The 18,750-nt window shown below is 44.3% G+C and overlaps 1 protein-coding gene across 4 annotated transcripts in view; it reads left to right on the plus strand.

The window, feature by feature from the left end:
• The window catches only part of STON1 (stonin 1), a 115,503-nt gene that overhangs the window by 79,398 nt on the left and 17,355 nt on the right, over nucleotides 1-18,750 (plus strand). Inside the window, exon 1 of one of the 4 annotated variants that reach the window (XM_068233063.1) lies at nucleotides 588-628. The exons of the other annotated variants lie outside the window; for them this stretch is intronic. The gene's annotated coding sequence lies outside the window, so the exon portion shown is untranslated. Of the gene's footprint in view, nucleotides 1-587; nucleotides 629-18,750 lie in introns of those variants that run through there. 4 annotated transcript variants of the gene reach the window in all.

The following is an 18,750-nucleotide window of genomic DNA, read 5'->3' on the forward strand; positions in this document are numbered from 1 at the left end:
TGCCCCCAGTAGCCAGTATAGTTGCCCCCAGTAGCCAGTATAGGTAGTCAGTATAGATGCCCCCAGTAGCCAGTATAGGTAGCCAGTGTAGTTGCCCCCAGTAGCCAGTATAGGTAGCCAGTATAGCTGCCCCCAGTAGCCAGTATAGGTAGCCAGTGTAGTTGCCCCCAGTAGCCAGTATAGTTGCCCCCAGTAGCCAGTATAGGTAGCCAGTATAGCTGCCCCCAGTAGCCAGTATAGGTAGCCAGTGTAGTTGCCCCCAGTAGCCAGTATAGTTGCCCCCAGTAGCCAGTATAGGTAGCCAGTATAGCTGCCCCCAGTAGCCAGTATAGGTAGCCAGTGTAGTTGCCCCCAGTAGCCAGTATAGTTGCCTTTGGTAGCCAGTATAGCTACGCCCAGTATAGGTTAGCCAGATTGGTAGCCAGCCTGTCAAACTCCCTCCATCCCCAGCCACCGCCTCCTCTTGGCGACCCGCAGCGCCGCACTGACGGGAGGAGAGCGTCTTCCGTAGGCAGTGGCGCAATACAGGAAGTACTTCCTGTTTATGCACCGTTACCAGGGAAACCGCTTTCCTCCCTGAAAGGCTGGAACGGCCTGGAGGAGGAGCTGGAGGCTTCCCTCTCCTGAGGTAAGTGTCCTACATTTATGATTGCAAACCTCCCGGATTTGCTTTAAAGTGGACCTGAACTCTTGCACAGGGCAGAAGGAAAACACAGAGAAATGCACACTGTATGTATTTAGAGAGTTTAGCCTGTCTAATTCCCTCTCATCTGTGTCTAATCACATGTTGTAATTTGATCTCTCAGTTGTTTCAGCTGACTGCCTCCACAGAGCAGCTAATTGGTAAACACAGGATGTTAACCCTATGTCTTCTTCCATGAAAGCAGGAAGTATACACATGGCAGATTTATTGCAGGATTTTTTATCAGCTGTAACAAATACATGGTTTTATTTAAAGGTTATTATGCTGTTGCTTATCTTTTAGAACAGAGAGGAAGTTCTGAGTTCAGGTCCGCTTTAAATTCTCACCAGTTTGAAAACATTTTTGAATGAATTTATATGAAATCTGTACTGGTAGGAATGCTTTGAGGCAGCGATACTCTTGTGTTCCGGAAAGCAGACCCTCTGAGCAACAGTCGTTACCGCTTGTCCTTTCAGGGCTCGGTCACACTAGGGGCGTTTTCCTCCTTTTTTCAAGCGCAAGTGATTTTTAAAATCGCCCAAAAAATGCTTGTGCAATGATTCTCTATGAGAAGGTTCATATCAGCGCGGTTCATGCGTTCAGCAAAGCTGTGCCTGGACCATTTTTGGGTCGTTTTTGCCACAATGGAAGGTAGAGGAAGAGCGATAAACGCTCACAAAACCGCTTTATGCGGCGATTGCGGTCAAAGAGTTCACTTCCTGTTTGCATCTGGGAGTGAATTACAAAACCGCTCTGGAAAAGCACTTTTACCAGAAATGCAGCGGGAGGGGGGAAAAGCGCACAAAAACACTTGTGTTTGCGTTTTTGCGTTTGCGTTTTCGATTTTAGGTGTGAATGAGGCCTTAAGGGGCCCATACACTTACTCGATTTTCCACCGATACACAGCAGATTCGATCACTGTGATCAAATCTGCTGTGATATCGATGCGCAAACGCTGACCGATCGACCAATTTCCATCCAAAATCGATTTCTGTTGATTTGTCCACGCGGAAAATTTCACTTGATCACCGGCAGGTAAGGAGTGCGTCGAAAGCAGCGTTCGAATGTTCGACGACCGACGCTAGCGGCAATACATTACCTGTACCGCCGTGGTGTCCCCGCTATCCCCGCGGTCCCTTCTCCACACTGGGCTCAGGCTGGCTTCACTTACTTCCTGTCAGGGGAAGTTTAAACAGTAGAGCGCCCTCTACTGTTTAAACTTCCCCTGACAGGAAGTACAGTGAAGCTGGAGCCCAGAGCGGAGAAGAGACAGCGGAGACCGGGGGGGCTGGATCAGGTAATGTAAGCTGGCGGGGGGTGGCAGAAGTGGCAGCTCCACAGATTGTGAATCGATTTCATAGTGAAATCGATTCAAAATCTGTTTGCAGTGTAGGCAGCCAATAGATCCCTCTGTGATCAGATTAATTCACAGAGGGATCTATCTGCTGGTCGATCTGGTGGCAATCGACCAGTGTATGGCTGCCGTTAAGGTGGGTCTACACGTGGCGATGTGGCTTATCAATCGAGCCGCTAATGCCGCTCGATTGATAAGATCCGACAGGTCCGATCTCGCCGCCGCCGATTCCCCGCTCGTTCCCTACGAGGGGGCCATGGCAGGGAATCGAGCGGAAGATAAGCGGTGCCGGCGGGGACGAGCGGGTATCGAATTCGACACACGCGCGTGCAGGCGGGGACGCGCGGGGCTGCGGAAGAGGCGATCCGGCGGCTAATCGAGCCGCCGGATCACTGTGTGTAGATTTAGCTTTAGAGCAGAGAGAACAATGAGATTATTGCTGATTGGCTGTCCTGCGAACGCTGCCTGTTGCGTATTAAATAGTCTTCCCTCGGCCATGTCTCATTATAAGTGTAGGAATGGTGATCTGTCATCGGCACAGCTGTTATGGTAATCCGGCGCTGAGAGCCGCTAGCTGGCAGTGTACGGCTACGTTTCCTCCACACAAAGGCATGAAATGAGAGAGATACACAGAATAGCGGGGAATGAAATGATGTGAAAGGGTTCAGACGCTGTCAGATGGAAGTAACTCCAAGACCGTCGTAGTTGTTTTTCTTTCGCTTTAAGGACGCTTCCATTATTCAGTAATTATGGACGGGCCCGCACTGCCGCAGTGTTCAGACAGCGCTGGGTCACCAAGTCCCTTAGGTTCCATTATTGAGTAATTGTAGATGGACCCGCACCACTGTAATGTTCAGACAGCACCAGGTCACCGAGTCTAATGGCTTTGTGTTCTTGTAGATCGGCGATGGAAAAATACATTCCGCTGTGAGCTGCTAGGATTTCCCAAACATTACAGTACCTAGGTATATCGCAAAGGGGAAATCAGGGGGCTGGCACTAGGGATTGCACAACTAAGGATGAGCTGAAACTGTATCTGCTCAGCTCTGAGAAGAGGGCTGGGGCAGGGAGGGTGAATTTACCTGGATGTCTTCCTCTTGGGGCGCTCCACGCTGCACTCCATCCTGACACTTCCTGTTTCACAGAGGAAGTTCCGGCTGTGATGCAGGAAGTGTGTGGAGGATGGAGTATGTCTGCAAGAGGCCGATATTGAGGTAAATTAACCACTTCAGGAACCTTGCTATGCATGTCTACGCCTGTATACGTCACTTGCGGATCAGGGGCGTAGATATGCATATTGTTTACTTACCGCCGTATTTGCAATCCCAGCACCATTTCCATTTGCCTCGCCATTGCAATCCCCTACTTGTGTGATCGGTGAATGGGAAAAAGCTGTTCCCAACCCGATCACCGTGCCTGTGATGACTCAGAGCCTGCAGCAACCAGATGCAAGCTCTGTCAAAAAAAAAAAAAAATGGATGCTTCCGTGTTTCTACTTATAGGACACGTTTGAAGTAGCACCGCTTGTGGCCAAAAAGTAAAAATACACCCAAATACACCAATATTCACTTTTACATATACAAATTATTATTCTTTTTATTTTATTATTTTATAACCCCTTGTTAAAAAAAAAAAAAACAATCACCTCATAAAAAAATATGACCTTAGGGACATTTTTAATATGTGTGTCATGAGGGTATATTACTGTTAATTTTGCAAATAAAGTCTTGTAATTAGTGCTATAGTATTAAAAAAATCACTAAACAGAAAAAATACACCTTTATTTCCACATAAAATATTATCAACATACATTGTACTACATTGTACTAGGGACACAATTTAAACTTTGTAACCGGGACAAATGTAAAATAAAACGTGGGTTTTAGGTATCGAAGCACATTTAAAGCGGACCCAAACCAAACATTTTTTTAATTCAAAATATTTAGTTGCACCACTCTGACACATACAAAGATAAATAAACACTCCTTCAAGCCTATGAGCATTTCAGTGCATGCTTTTCACCCTTCTCTTTTCATAACTAGGGTTATACAGGTGGCAGCCATTAGCAATTTCTCTTTTGCCAGGCACCTCCTACTCCACCAGTCTGCCAGATTCTGTCCAGTCCAATATGAAAGAAAAGGAGGGGTTCCTCCAATAAATGTAAAATATTTTATATTTACGAATATGCATCAGCCGGCACCATCTAATTACAAGCTCTTTTATTAATTAAAAAGACACATGAGAGAATATAACAGCAACGTTTCGGAGGAAGGCGTCCTCCTTTCTCAAGCTTCTGTCAGTGTCAGCTTCGACACTGACAGAAGCTTGAGAAAGGAGGACGCCTTCCTCCGAAACGTTGCTATTATGTTCTCTCATGTGTCTTTTTAATTAATAAAAGAGCTTGTAATTAGATGGTGCCGGCTGATGCATATTCGTGGATACTTTGGAATTGAAGTGCTGACATTCCAGTAGCCTGGCACATCGCCCCTTGACAAGGTCTGGAGTGCAGTCCAATCGACTTGTTGACGGAAATATTTTATATTTGTCATCATGCAACTGAAAAAAGGCTGCTAATTGTTAGAATTTAAGGATTATATGAATTTGTAGGCCTCAGTTACTTTAACTGAGGTTAGTTAAAAGACTTGATTTGCAGAGTATACCTTTAAAGAGGATTTCTAGAATCACTGCAGAACAGTGTGTTTCTGCCTATACAAGGCCAGAGGGCTTATCTAGCCACCATGGTCAGACTGAGAGGCAGTCTTGTTCTGTAAACATCGAGTGTTTTCATATTTCTTAAAGGTAAACAATGTTCTTTTTACATTAAGAGTCAGGTCCCTGGAGCATGGAATTTTCCAGGCCATGCGCAGTAAAGACTGTACTTGTCATGATAGCACGGGGTCTTATCAGCCAACAGCAGGCGATGAGTCAGTGATCCGTCCCTGCTCAGATGATGTCACATTTAACTCTTTAGAGTTTCGTATAAGAAGAGCTAATGAGCCCGCGGGGGGAGGGGTGGTGTTTGCTTCTTCTGATTCTGACTTCTGGCTGATGACTTCCACTTTCTACTCTTTTTGTAATAATAATAATAATAATAATAATCTGAACATTTGTATAGCGCTTTTCTCCTGTCGGACTCAAAGCGCTCAAGAGCTGCAGCCACTGGGACGCGCTCAGGAGGCCAGCTTGCAGTGTTAGGGAGTCTTGCCTTGAACTCCTTACTGAATAGGTACTTGACCTAGCCAGGATTTGAACCCTGGTCTCCCATGTCAAAGGCAGAGCCCTTAACCAGTACACTATCCAGCCACTGTAATGTCTTGTCATCTTATCTAACTGTATGCTGTATATTGGCCTAAGTGCAACATAGTATAGATGTAACATAAGGGAAAGCCTGGTTGCCATTCAAAAGGAATGGACCACGAGCCGTAACGCAAAGAGGACTTACTACAGACCAATTGCTTGGCTGAGGTGTAACGGACATGTAGAGATCAGCAGCTGTATATCTGTTTACTGAATAAACTCCTGAAACTTTGACGACTTCTAAGAAGTTTTATCTCCTATGCTGCTGCTGTGATGAGTCGAGTTATCACATGCCGAACAAAGGTGGAGTGTTGTTGCCAATAGCAACCAACAAATATTTATTACAATTTATTATTATAAGTTAGAAAATAGATTTTATTTCTGAAATCTTGTATTTTTAATTTGGGTCCACTTTAACTTTAAAACTGTAATGGGTGAAAACTGAGAAATAATGATTTTTTCCCCCTTTTTTTCTTATTATTATCTTTAAAATGCATACAAAATAAGATAATTCTTAGTAAAATGTACCACTTAAAGAGAATCTGTATTGTTAAAATCGCACAAAAGTAAACATACCAGTGCGTTAGAATGTTTCTCAACATTTTATTGGTATGTACCCCTTTTAAAACCCTGTACTCACCAAGTACCCCCTAGCATAGTAAACATTATCACAAGTACCCCTTGACAAATATATATTTAATCGTAGTACATGATAATTGGTTCTAAACCATTTCTAAGCATTTACAATTGCTTTTAATTAGTTAAAACACTAATTTGGTGTTGTTTAAATAAGATTTATCATGTTCATAAACTCTAAATTTGTTATTCTTGATAAAGTATATCAAGCCTGAGTACCCCCTGGAACCATCAGAAGTACCCCCTGGGGTACGCGTACCACACGTTGAGAACCTAGGCGTTAGGGGACATCTCCTATTACCCTCTGTCACAATTTCGCCGCTCCTCGCCGCATTAAAAGTGGTTAAAAACAGTTTTAAAAAGTTTGTTTATAAACAAACAAAATGGCCACCAAAACAGGAAGTAGGTTGATGTACAGTATGTCCACACATAGAAAATACATCCATACACAAGCAGGCTGTATACAGCCTTCCTTTTTAATCTCAAGAGATCATTTGTGTGTTTCTTTCCCCCTGCAGCTATCTTCCACTGAAGTGTCAGACTGTTTCTTCCTGCAGAGTGCAGACAGCTCTTCCTGTATGTAATTCCTCAGTATGTGAAAGCCCAGCCAGCTCAGAGGAGGATTTATCCAGCTTGTAAAAGATAAGAGAGCAGAGAGAACCTGCCCTAATCTAAATAACACACAGGCAGTGTGCAGAGAGGGGTCTGGAGGGGGGAGATGCATCACAGAACCACAACACTGAAGAACTTGGCAGCCTTCCAGACACAGGCTGACAAGTCTGACAAGAGAGAGATAAGTTGATTTATTACAGAGATGGTGATAGTAGAATGTGCTGCAGTAAGCCAGAACACATTAGAATAGCTTTTGGAACTTGTAGGATGATAAAAAACAGGATGCAATTTTTGTTACGGAGTCTCTTTAAAGAAAGCTTAATTTTTGGGAAAAAAATTATACACAGTATAGATCATTTTAGTGTGATAAGTAACAATAAAGTTATCAGTGAATGAATGGGAGGAGCACCGAAATGTGAAAATTGTTTTGGTTTTTTAGGGAAAAAACCTGTGATCCTGAAGTGGTTTAATCTCTCTGCCTCGCCCCCCATCTTGGACACTAGTGGGTACAGTTTTGGTTCTTGCAAAACTGTGCTCTGTCCTCTTTAGTTGGGAACATGCAGCCAAGACACCCAACGAAGGTATGTTTCCCCCATGTCTGCTTGGCATTCCTTCCCCAACCCAGGACACATCGGACTTGTAGGGCAACTATTTTAAAAACTGGCCCTAGAATGAGGTACAGACGATAGCGATGGCGAACACGCGGTGATGTAATTTTTGTGTACGCCACGCAAGGCTTGTGTGTTTTGGCACAAAGTTTGTGCGATTTGAGGATCAGCCCCCATGTCAGCTGAGGTACTCTTCACACCGGAGCTTTGCCATAAGCTGGGCTGTTTCCTGCGTTTGACATGACCGCGGCTGTACGTGCCTCTCGTCTTCGCTGTTGGTTTCAGATTGCTGAGCTGTTAGTCGCTGTATTCAGAGTTTTCACAGTCACAGCACCTGCTGCAGGTCTGAAGCCTTTGTATGGAGCTGTAATTATTATTCTTATTATTGCTTTCTTCTTATAGGGCACTGATTACAATGTGAGCAGGCTATTGTGCATAGTAATGTGCCTCTGTGAGGAGCGCTATTCTGTATTTTACTGAAGCCATTTCCTCCCGCGGTTCCGTATGGAGGACAATCTGTACATGCAGGGCGCGCAGCGTGCGACACAGATCGGGGCAGGTGGATCTGACACAGACAGGGTCACTCAGGACACCAATAAATACTTGTATTGTTCCACAAAACTTTCAGCACCTTCATGGACAGCTTGTTCCGCAAGAGTCTATATTTGAATTATTGCAGTCTTGGCTTTAAGGAGGAGCTCCAGTGAAAATCCTACCTAATAATAGGCAAGTGTCTCTGCGTCCCATGTCCCTGTGTGTGTGTTTTTGTTGTGCGCATGTGCAGTGATGCAGAGACACTGCCGGGAGCTGGGAGAATTACGAGCAGCAGGGCTAGGAGGGACGGGCGTGTGCGCGCGGCAGGTGCATGCATGCTGATATGAGCGGTGACAGTCCTAGCCCGTTTTTAAATGGGCTAAGGTCACTAGTAATGTAATAAAAAAAGTGCTTCATTTTTACAATAATTATGTATAAATGATTTAGTCAGTGTTTGCCCATTGTAAAATCTTTCCTCTCCCTGATTTACATTCTGACATTTATTACATGGTGACATTTTTACTGCTGGCATGTGATGTCAGTGAAGGAGATGCTGCTTGCTTTTTTTGGCAGTTGGAAACAGCTGTGATTTCCCACAATGCAACAAGCTCCCACGGTGCGATGTCGGCACCATGGTCCTGACATCACACTGTGGGTGGAGTTTCACCACAATATCAGCCATACAGAGCCCCCTAATGATCTGTTTGAGAAAAGGAATAGATTTCCTGTGGGAAAGGGGGTATCAGCTACTGATTGGGATGAAGTTCAATCCTTGGTTACGGTTTCTCTTTAAAGGGCTATTTAAGTGAAAAATAAAAATCAGTTGAACTTGCCTGTGGCTTCTTGCAATTCACATTCCGGGGTTTTTCCCCCTTTAAGATTCCGGACAATTTTGTTATTTCAGCTGTCACCATTGATACAACAATACCTTTTTGATTACTTATGCCATCAGTCATAAACATGTAGTTTTTTTTTTCAGGACAATCTTGGCTTTCTTTGGGTAACCTTTTATTTTCAAGGATTGTTTAATTTTATGGGCATTTAATATGGAAAAAATAGTGCACAAATTACACGTTTTTTCATATTTCACCCTTCACAAATTGTACATAAGTGCCACAGTTATACAACATATCTAAATAGGTTACTTGTCTCTTTCCGGTTAAATTGATACCCTACATGCCATATTTCATCACTAGTTGGGAATGTTGCGTACCATTATCACCAGCTTGCGTGTTTGTAGCGATTGGACCCGATCGCTATGGCGCACAGTTTGGGGACCTCAGTACTGCACAGATACATTGCTAGGCAACAGCACAGAGATGCATATGTACAGTGTTGGGTCCCAGAGCTGTCGCCCTATCGATTGTGTGGCAGCCATTACAGGTGTCTGCTAATATTAGGGCTAAGTATAGCTGACACAAAGGGCTAAGTGAATGTTCAGGCGGAGGTTGGCAACAGATCAGATTGGCAAAGGTACAGAATCATTAGGCAAAGGGACGTCAGATAACAGGCAGAAGTCAAACACAGTATAACAGACAATCAATAATAATAGTAGGCTAGCTAGTATGGAATCCCCGGGGTCCTGCCGGTTCCAGCCACACACGGAAATGTCTGAAGCCTTCACTGCGAAGTGTTAGCTAGAGCAGACAGTGAGCAATTGTTAGAACAGAGCTTAAATAGCCCGGGCAAGTATGAGAAAACGCCCCCAAGCCGCTTGACCAATCAGGAACCGGAGGCGGAGTCCTGCGTGTCAGCTGACAGCTAGTCAGCTGACACGCTTCCTGAGAGCATAAGAGGAGCGACGCTGCCAGCGCATGCGTCCGCCCTCACTTTCAGTCCGAGCATCATGCGGCCGGATGCCCGCAGACACGCTGTTGACATCATAACCGCCGATGCGGCCGGCCGCACCGGAAGTGCCAGATGCGCTGCCAGCGGAGGAAACATCAATCGAGCTGGTAAGCGCAGGATTACTGACAATACCTTTACTTTGTCTCTGTGACGGAGTACATAAAGTGCTGACGCTGCATGGGTTGAGCATTCAGGAATTGCTGAGATTAAAAACATTGATGCCATATTTTTCGAGCCATAAGGCACACTTTTTCTCCCCCAAAAGTGGGGGGAAACAGTCCCTGCGTCCTATGGTCCGTATAATACTTTTGGGGAAGCAGGAAATTTGGGCGCATGAGGCAGGCCAACAGGAAAAAAGGGCGCCGGAGAAAAATAACGTTTTAAAAGCGGCGCCCGGAGACTTTTAATGTTTTATAACTGTTTCTCATGATTACACATTATTTAATGATTTATAATTTTTTAAACATTTTTAAACGAAAAATAGTACAATATTTTTTAAAACATTACTTTTAAAGGAAAAACCGTACAATTTTTTTTTTTTACATTTTTAAACGAAAAACCGCACCATATTTTTTAAAAACGTTATTAATGCTTATCACAGGGGGGGTCTTAGGTTTAGGCACCACCAGGGGGGTCTTAGGTTTAGGCACCACCAGGGGGGTCTTAGGGTTAGGCACCAACAGGGGGGTCTTAGGGTTAGGCACCAACAGGGGGGTCTTAGGTTTAGGCACCAACAGGGGGGTCTTAGGTTTAGGCACCAACAGGGGGGTCTTAGGTTTAGGCACCAACAGGGGGGTCTTAGGGTTAGGCACCAACAGGGGGGTCTTAGGTTTAGGCACCAACAGGGGGGTCTTAGGGTTAGGCACCAACAGGGGGGTCTTAGGGTTAGGCACCAACAGGGGGGTCTAGGGGTTAGGGATAGGTACAGGGAGGGTTCTGTGTGAGAGTAGGGTTAGGTATAGCTTTAGTAAAATTCTTATTAATGTTTTATAAAACGTTATTATCAATTTCAATCTTTAAACAGGGAAGATTAACGTTTTTAAAATTGCCGATTTTATACACATTATTTAATGATTTATAACTTTATAAAACATTATTTTTAAACGAAATATAACACAAATTTTTTTTAAACGTTATTCATGATTATCTTTTAAAACCCTGCGCCCTTTTTTCCCGGCGCCCTTTTTTAACGTACGCTACTTTTGGACCATGCCAGGTACCCCCAAAAAACCTCCAGCTGCAGTGGTCTGCTCCCCGGATCACTAACCCTCTGTGGGATCGGTAGTGTGTATAGGTGGCCAGCTGGAGATGATTTGCCACCAATCAGGCTGTAGGCGCTGCTAATCACTGCTGCTTCTTAACCGAGTGCAGTGATTGGCCGCAATGATGGAGCCATGATCCCGCCCTCGAGACCATCGTATCCAGTCACACCAAAGAAGCATCGGTGATTGGCAGCGCCCCGCCTGATTGGCCGCAAATCATCTCCGGCTGGCCACTTACACATGTTGCCACTCCCACGGCAGGTGAGTGATCCGGGAGGAGACTGAGGGGGACTCAGCTGGACAGGAGAAGGACGGGGACAGAGGAGAACACAGGAAAGACGGGGGGCAGAGGAGGACACAAAATGTATAAGGGGAACACAAATGGTCGCAATTAAAGTCTTTCATACTGCGACGTTACAGCGTGACACAACGGAAATTACGTTTTTCACCCCATCCCAGACGCAGGTCCAAAACTATGCTAATGCACGGCTTTTGCGACGGCCCGGAAGTCATGTTACGGCACGCGCATTTTTAAAATAGGCTTCCGTGCACTTACGCATACCCCGAAGCAAGAAGTGCCCGCAATCGCGTGTCATTTCCTGCTTGGCTGGTGGCAAGACAGGGAACACTATGTACTAACACAATGTTCCCTACAGGCCTGTTTCTGGCGGTGCGGCGGAAGTGATGCACTGCATCGCTAACGCTGGTTTACAGGGTGAAACTAGCCTCAGGCTCCCAGGAGAAAATGAAGCTAAACTTATTAACCCTTTTTGGACCCCCTTTTTTTTAAAGGCTTGTTCTTTGAACTTGTAATGGTGTTACTGATTTACTGAAGCAGAGGTGACGCTTTATTAAATCTTAGCAAGGCGTGTATCAGAGTCTCCGCAAGGTTGCCGCCTTTTCTGGTGAGTGAATGCCCAAGGATCATGCTCTTGTTATGTGGCATTGATTCCACAAGCGGCAGATAATTGTCTCCCTGGGGTCTCCGCTGACATATGGAGACTGAGGAGGTCATGCCAGCGAAAATGCAAACATTCAGAAATCCTCTCCTACACGCTTGCCCGGGAGTTCCGTACATTTGTGGTATGCGTTACTGCCGCTGGGTTACAGTTTATAGAATGTTATTACGATGCTGTGTTATTCTGCAGTGTTTTCTCTATAATATGACTGTTCTAGTATCTTTTAGCCTCCCATTACCGCATATTGATGCGCTGTTTTCTGACAGCTGCATTCAGACGCTTTCGCTTTGTCTCATAGTGTTGCCGACTCCTGCTATGTTTCGCACAGCAGTTGCCATGGCAACACGCACTTTCTGCAAATGCTCTACAGCCTTCTTCGGAATTAAGATGACACGTGTATTTATATAAGATTTTGGATGGTGATACTTGAAAGAGCGTCTTAAAAATATCAAGTGAAGATATCTCTGTAACGCTGACTGCGATATTGCCGTAGATTCGCCACCTTTTTATTTTACAAGGTAATTAGTTGTGTCACTGTACTTATGGTTTAGAGTTTTTAAAAAAGCTTAAAGGACCGCTAATCACAAAAAAATTGTATTTATATTTAAAGGACACCCGAGGCAAAAATAAATGAATGAAATAAATGATTGTATCTATCTTCCTTCTCCTAAAAATTACTTTTAAGATATTTCACAGTTTTATTTTAAAGTTTTAACTGTTTTATTGTTTTTGCTCAATGACACATTCATTAAGGTATGCCAGAGCTAAAATCTATGAACTATTGACCCTTTTTATCTCTTATCTGCTCTCGGAAGCCATTTTCTGCTAGGAAAGTGTTTTATAGTTGTAATTTCTTATCAGTGAGGGTCACACTGTAGTCACTTCCTGTCTGAAGCCCTGATCTTTGCTTACGGGTGCTTTGATTGGTTCTGGGAAGTCTTCTTCCCTTTCACCAGTCGCGGCTCTGCGGGTTCCGATGGGTAAGCATGGCGGGTGGGAGGAGGAGAAGCAATTGTTCTGGGATGGTAGTGGGGGTGGGAGAGAAAGTTTTAAAACGTCCTGTGGTCCGTTAAGAGGGACCAAAATGAAATTTCAAAACGGGGGGCGGGTAGTGGTTAAAAGGAAATAAATATGGCAGCCTCCATATACAGTACCTCTCACTTCAGTTGTCCTTTAACTAGAACACTATTTCCCAACCTCCCATCCATTGGTTGCTCTTCTGGTCTGTAGCTGCTTGTAAGTCTAATGACTGTTCCTGCATTATAGAGGAATATACTGTATTATGCAGGGACAACACATATTTTACAGTGGGGTGCGAAAGTTTGGGCAACCTTGTTAATCATCATGATTTTCCTGTATAAATCGTTGGTTGTTACGATAAAAAATGTCAGTTAAATATATCATATAGGAGACACACACAGTGATATTTGAGAAGTGAAATGAAGTTTATTGGATTTACAGAAAGTGTGCAATAATTGTTTAAATAAAATTAGGCAGGTGCATAAATTTGGGCACCACAAAAAAGAAATGAAATCAATATTTAGTAGATTCTCCTTTTGCGTAAATTACAGCCTCTAAACGCTTCCTGTAGGTTCCAATGAGAGTCTGGATTCTGGTTGAAGGTATTTTGGGCCATTCCTCTTTACAAAACATCTCTAGCTCATTTAGGTTGATGGCTTCCGAGCATGGACAGCTCTCTTTAACTCACACCACAGATTTTCAGTTATATGCAGGTCTGGGGACTGAGATGGCCATTCCAGAATGTTATACTTATTCCTCTGCATGAATGCCTTAGTGGATTTTGAGCAGTGTTTAGGGTCGTTGTCTTGTTGAAAGATCCAGCCCCGGCGCAGCTTCAGCTTTGTCACTGATTCCTGGACATTGGTCTCCAGAATCTGCTGATACTGAGTGGAATCCATGCGTCCCTCAACTGTAGATAGCAGGTGTTTTTCTTGGAGTGCTGTGTTGTTTTTCCTCCATGCATAACGCCCCTCGTTATGCCCAAATAACTCAATTTTAGTTTCATCAGTCCACAGCACCTTATTCCAAAATGAAGCTGGCTTGTCCAAATGTACCTTAGCATACCTCAAGCGGTTCTGTTTGTGCTGTAGGCAGAGAAAAGGCTTCCTCTGCATCACTCTTGCATACAGAATCTCCTTGTATAAAGTGTGCTGAATGGTTGAACGATGCACAGTGACTCCATCTGCAGCAAGATGATGATGTAGCTCTTTGGTGCTGGTCTGTGGGTTGACTCTGACTGTTCTCACCATTCGTCGCTTCTGTTTATCCAAGATTTTTCTTGGTCTGCCACTTTGAGCCTTGACTTGAATTGAGTCTCTGGTCTTCCATTATCTCAATATGTTCCTTAACTGTGAAAACAGACAGCTGAAATCTCTGTGACAGCTCTCTGTATCCTTCCCCTAAACCATGATGGTCAACAATCTTTGTCTTCAGGTCATTTGAGAGTTGTTTTGACTTTTGCATCCCACTGTATCTGTCCAGCATACAGCACATTATATCTGTCCAGCATACAGCACATTATATCTGTCCAGCATACAGCACATTATATCTGTCCAGCATACAGCACATTATATCTGTCCAGCATACAGCACATTATATCTGTCCAGCGTACAGCACATTATATCTGTCCAGCATACAGCACATTATATCTGTCCAGCGTACAGCACATTATATCTGTCCAGCGTACAGCACATTATATCTGTCCAGCGTACAGCACATTATATCTGTCCAGCGTACAGCACATTATATCTGTCCAGCGTACAGCACATTATATCTGTCCAGCGTACAGCACATTATATCTGTCCAGCGTACAGCACATTATATCTGTCCAGCGTACAGCACATTATATCTGTCCAGCGTACAGCACATTATATCTGTCCAGCGTACAGCACATTATATCTGTCCAGCGTACAGCACATTATATCTGTCCAGCGTACAGCACATTATATCTGTCCAGCGTACAGCACATTATATCTGTCCAGCGTACAGCACATTATATCTGTCCAGCGTACAGCACATTATATCTGTCCAGCGTACAGCACATTATATTTGTCCAGCGTACAGCACATTATATCTGTCCAGCGTACAGCACATTATATTTGTCCAGCGTACAGCACATTATATCTGTCCAGCGTACAGCACATTATATCTGTCCAGCATACAGCACATTATATCTGTCCAGCGTACAGCAGATTATATCTGTCCAGCGTACAGCACACTATATCTGTCCAGCATACAGCACATTATATCTGTCCAGCGTACAGCACATTATATCTGTCCAGCGTACAGCACATTATATCTGTCCAGCGTACAGCACATTATATCTGTCCAGCGTACAGCACATTATATCTGTCCAGCGTACAGCACATTATATCTGTCCAGCGTACAGCACATTATATCTGTCCAGCGTACAGCACATTATATCTGTCCAGCGTACAGCACATTATATCTGTCCAGCGTACAGCACATTATATCTGTCCAGCGTACAGCACATTATATCTGTCCAGCATACAGCACATTATATCTGTCCAGCATACAGCACAATGGGCCTGATTCACAAAGCGGTGATAACTCAGTTATCACGCCTAAAAGACTTTAGGCGTGATAACCTTTGCACTAGCAAAGTTATCACCGCTTTGTGCTCTAACTCGCGCAAAGCTCCCGCGCGCAAAGTCCCATAGGGCTTAATGGGCACTTCGCGCGAAGCACGGTGCGCTGCGCGTGCAAAACCTTGCGCGCGGGAGTTCGCGCGAATTCCTTCAGATCACGCCTAAACTAAGTTTAGGCGTGATAAAGGGCTTTTCACAGGCGTGCAAAGTGTTTGCACCGCTTTGTGAATCAGGCCCAATATATCTGTCCAGCATACAGCACATTATATCTGTCCAGCGTACAGCACATTATATCTGTCCAGCGTACAGCACATTATATCTGTCCAGCTTACAGCACATTATATCTGTCCAGCATACAGCACATTATATCTGTCCAGCATACAGCACATTATATCTGTCCAGCGTACAGCACATTATATCTGTTCAGCGTACAGCACATTATATCTGTCCAGCGTACAGCACATTATATCTGTCCAGCGTACAGCACATTATATCTGTCCAGCGTACAGCACATTATATCTGTCCAGCGTACAGCACATTATATCTGTCCAGCGTACAGCACATTATATCTGTCCAGCGTACAGCACATTATATCTGTCCAGCGTACAGCACATTATATCTGTCCAGCTTACAGCACATTATATCTGTCCAGCATACAGCACATTATATCTGTCCAGCGTACAGCACATTATATCTGTCCAGCGTACAGCACATTATATCTGTTCAGCGTACAGCACATTATATCTGTCCAGCATACAGCACATTATATCTGTCCAGCGTACAGCACATTATATCTATCCAGCATACAGCACATTATATCTATCCAGCATACAGCACATTAGATCTGTCCAGCATACAGCACATTATATCTGTCCAGCATACAGCACATTATATCTGTCCAGCGTACGGCACATTATATCTGTCCAGCGTACGGCACATTATATCTGTCCAGCGTACAGCACATTATATCTGTTCAGCGTACAGCACATTATATCTGTCCAGCATACAGCACATTATATCTGTCCAGCGTACGGCACATTATATCTGTCCAGCGTACAGCACATTATATCTGTTCAGCGTACAGCACATTATATCTGTCCAGCGTACAGCACATTATATCTGTCCAGCGTACAGCACATTATATCTGTTCAGCGTACAGCACATTATATCTGTCCAGCATACAGCACATTATATCTGTCCAGCGTACAGCACATTATATCTGTCCAGCGTACAGCACATTATATCTGTCCAGCATACAGCACATTATATCTGTCCAGCATACAGCACATTATATCTGTCCAGCATACAGCACATTATATCTGTCCAGCATACAGCACATTATGGTCGTACAGATTTGCATCATTGCAGCAAACGTCTCTGATTTACATTTCAGTCCCCTGATGAGCTGCCAGCGTCAGTCCCGCCTCGCGATTTCAGAAGATTTTCCTCTAAATAATGGATGGTTCAAATATTTCTTATGAAGGAAAAAGTACAAAAGCTAAAAAAAAAAAAAAATGGTTGAAAAATGAATATTTGTGTCTGGCTGTTTGTGGCGCACATCCTGGCCTAATGTCTGTGGAAATAATGATCTGTGTATCGTGTATTACAGCTGTGAGGAGAAGCTGCCCTGTAATCACTAATGGGACAGCATTAGTCATGCTAATATTTCAGCATATGGCTGCTTCTGATGGTCGTATACAATATCGGGGGCATTCCATTATTGTGTCTGTTCAGATTCCATTACTCGCCGCTGATAAACAGGCCTTCAGGAATGGGATATTTCTTTCCCCGCCTCTTCTGTTTACATTTAAACGTGATCTCCAGCAGGGCTGCAAATTATCCCCCTGAAATTATGTTTCTGAAATATATCTGCATCCGAGTATTTCATACAGCAGCCTTGGCTGGAATATATAATAGCCCTGGAAATAGTATAGGCGTGATATGTAATTACACTTGTAGGGGTGCTTTTGCAGGAAACATATTATGATTTTTTTTTTTTTTACTTATTTAGTGTAGTACTGAAAACAGATTTCTTAAAGGACCTCTATAGCGAAAAAAGTGAGGCCCTGTTCACATTATAAATCGCAAGTGCTGAGCGATTCATTGAGAGTTTTGGAAGCACTTTTTCTTGCTCTGTGCGCTTAGAAAAGCGCTTTTGCAGAGCGATTCGTTTTTTCACTTCCTGATGTCAGTAAGAAAGTGAACACTTTCACCCGGAACTGAATAAATACAATGTATTTATTCATAAAAGCGCTTGGGAAATCGCTGCACCGCGGCGGGAGAACGGAAGATTGCGCGGGACAGGGCAGCTGCTGGGGGCTTGGGGAAGCCCCAGGTAAGTGAAAATGTTTTTTGCAACATTACAGTTCCGCTTTAACTACCTCTGACTGAAGCCAATCCTGATGTAATTTCCTCCCTTACTCTATTTTTCTCCTAGAAACTTCACTGTCCTATCTAGCTTGCTTTATAAACACATGTGAGCATAGCATAAATCAAATTTCAACAGCTTCTGAAAAGGAGAGAGTTGTATTTCCCTTCTTAGTCTCATGTCCCACTGAACTGCCCTCAGCCAATCAGTAAGGAGGAGGAAATGTGGGAGGGGAGATAACGAGCTTCCCTCTCCTCAGCAATGTACCAGAATAGAAGAATCAGAATCATTTTATTTTATAGAGCCAGCTGACTGAGATAAGATTCATTACAGCAGAAACATTTATGATTAGATTGGAATGCTTGCGATGCAGGGTCAGGCTATAGACTACATAGTAAACACAGGGCAGTGGGTAAATGGAATTTGTTTGGTTTTTTTTGCTGACAATTTTGCTTTAAAGAGGAACTGTAACGACAAAACGTCCCCTGGGGGGTACTCACCTCGGGTGGGGGAAGCCTCCGGATCCTAATGAGGCTTCCCACGCCGTCCTCCGTCCCTCGGGGGTCTCGCTGCAGCCCTCCGTACAGCGGTGACGTAAATATTTACCTTCCTGGCTCCTGCACAGGCACTCTGATGGCTGTCGGCTCCGAAGTAGGCGGAAATACCCGATCGCCGTCGGGTCTGCTCTACTGCGCAGGCGCAAGTTTCCGGCGCCTGCGCAGTAGAGCGGACCCGACTGAGATCGGGTATTTCCGTCTATTTCCGTGCCGAAAGCAGCCACAGCGCCCCCGCTGGAGCCAGCAAAGGTAAATATTGAAATTACAGTCGGGCCTGTCGCCGGCTGTACGGAGGGCTGCAGCGAGACCCCTGAGGGACAGAGGATGGCGTGGGAAGCCTCATTAGGATCCGGAGGCTTCCCCCACCCGAGGTGAGTACCCCCCAGGGGAGGTTTTTGTTGTTA

Source organism: Hyperolius riggenbachi, chromosome 4 (genome assembly GCF_040937935.1).
Source record: "Hyperolius riggenbachi isolate aHypRig1 chromosome 4, aHypRig1.pri, whole genome shotgun sequence".
Taxonomy (NCBI): domain Eukaryota; kingdom Metazoa; phylum Chordata; class Amphibia; order Anura; family Hyperoliidae; genus Hyperolius; species Hyperolius riggenbachi.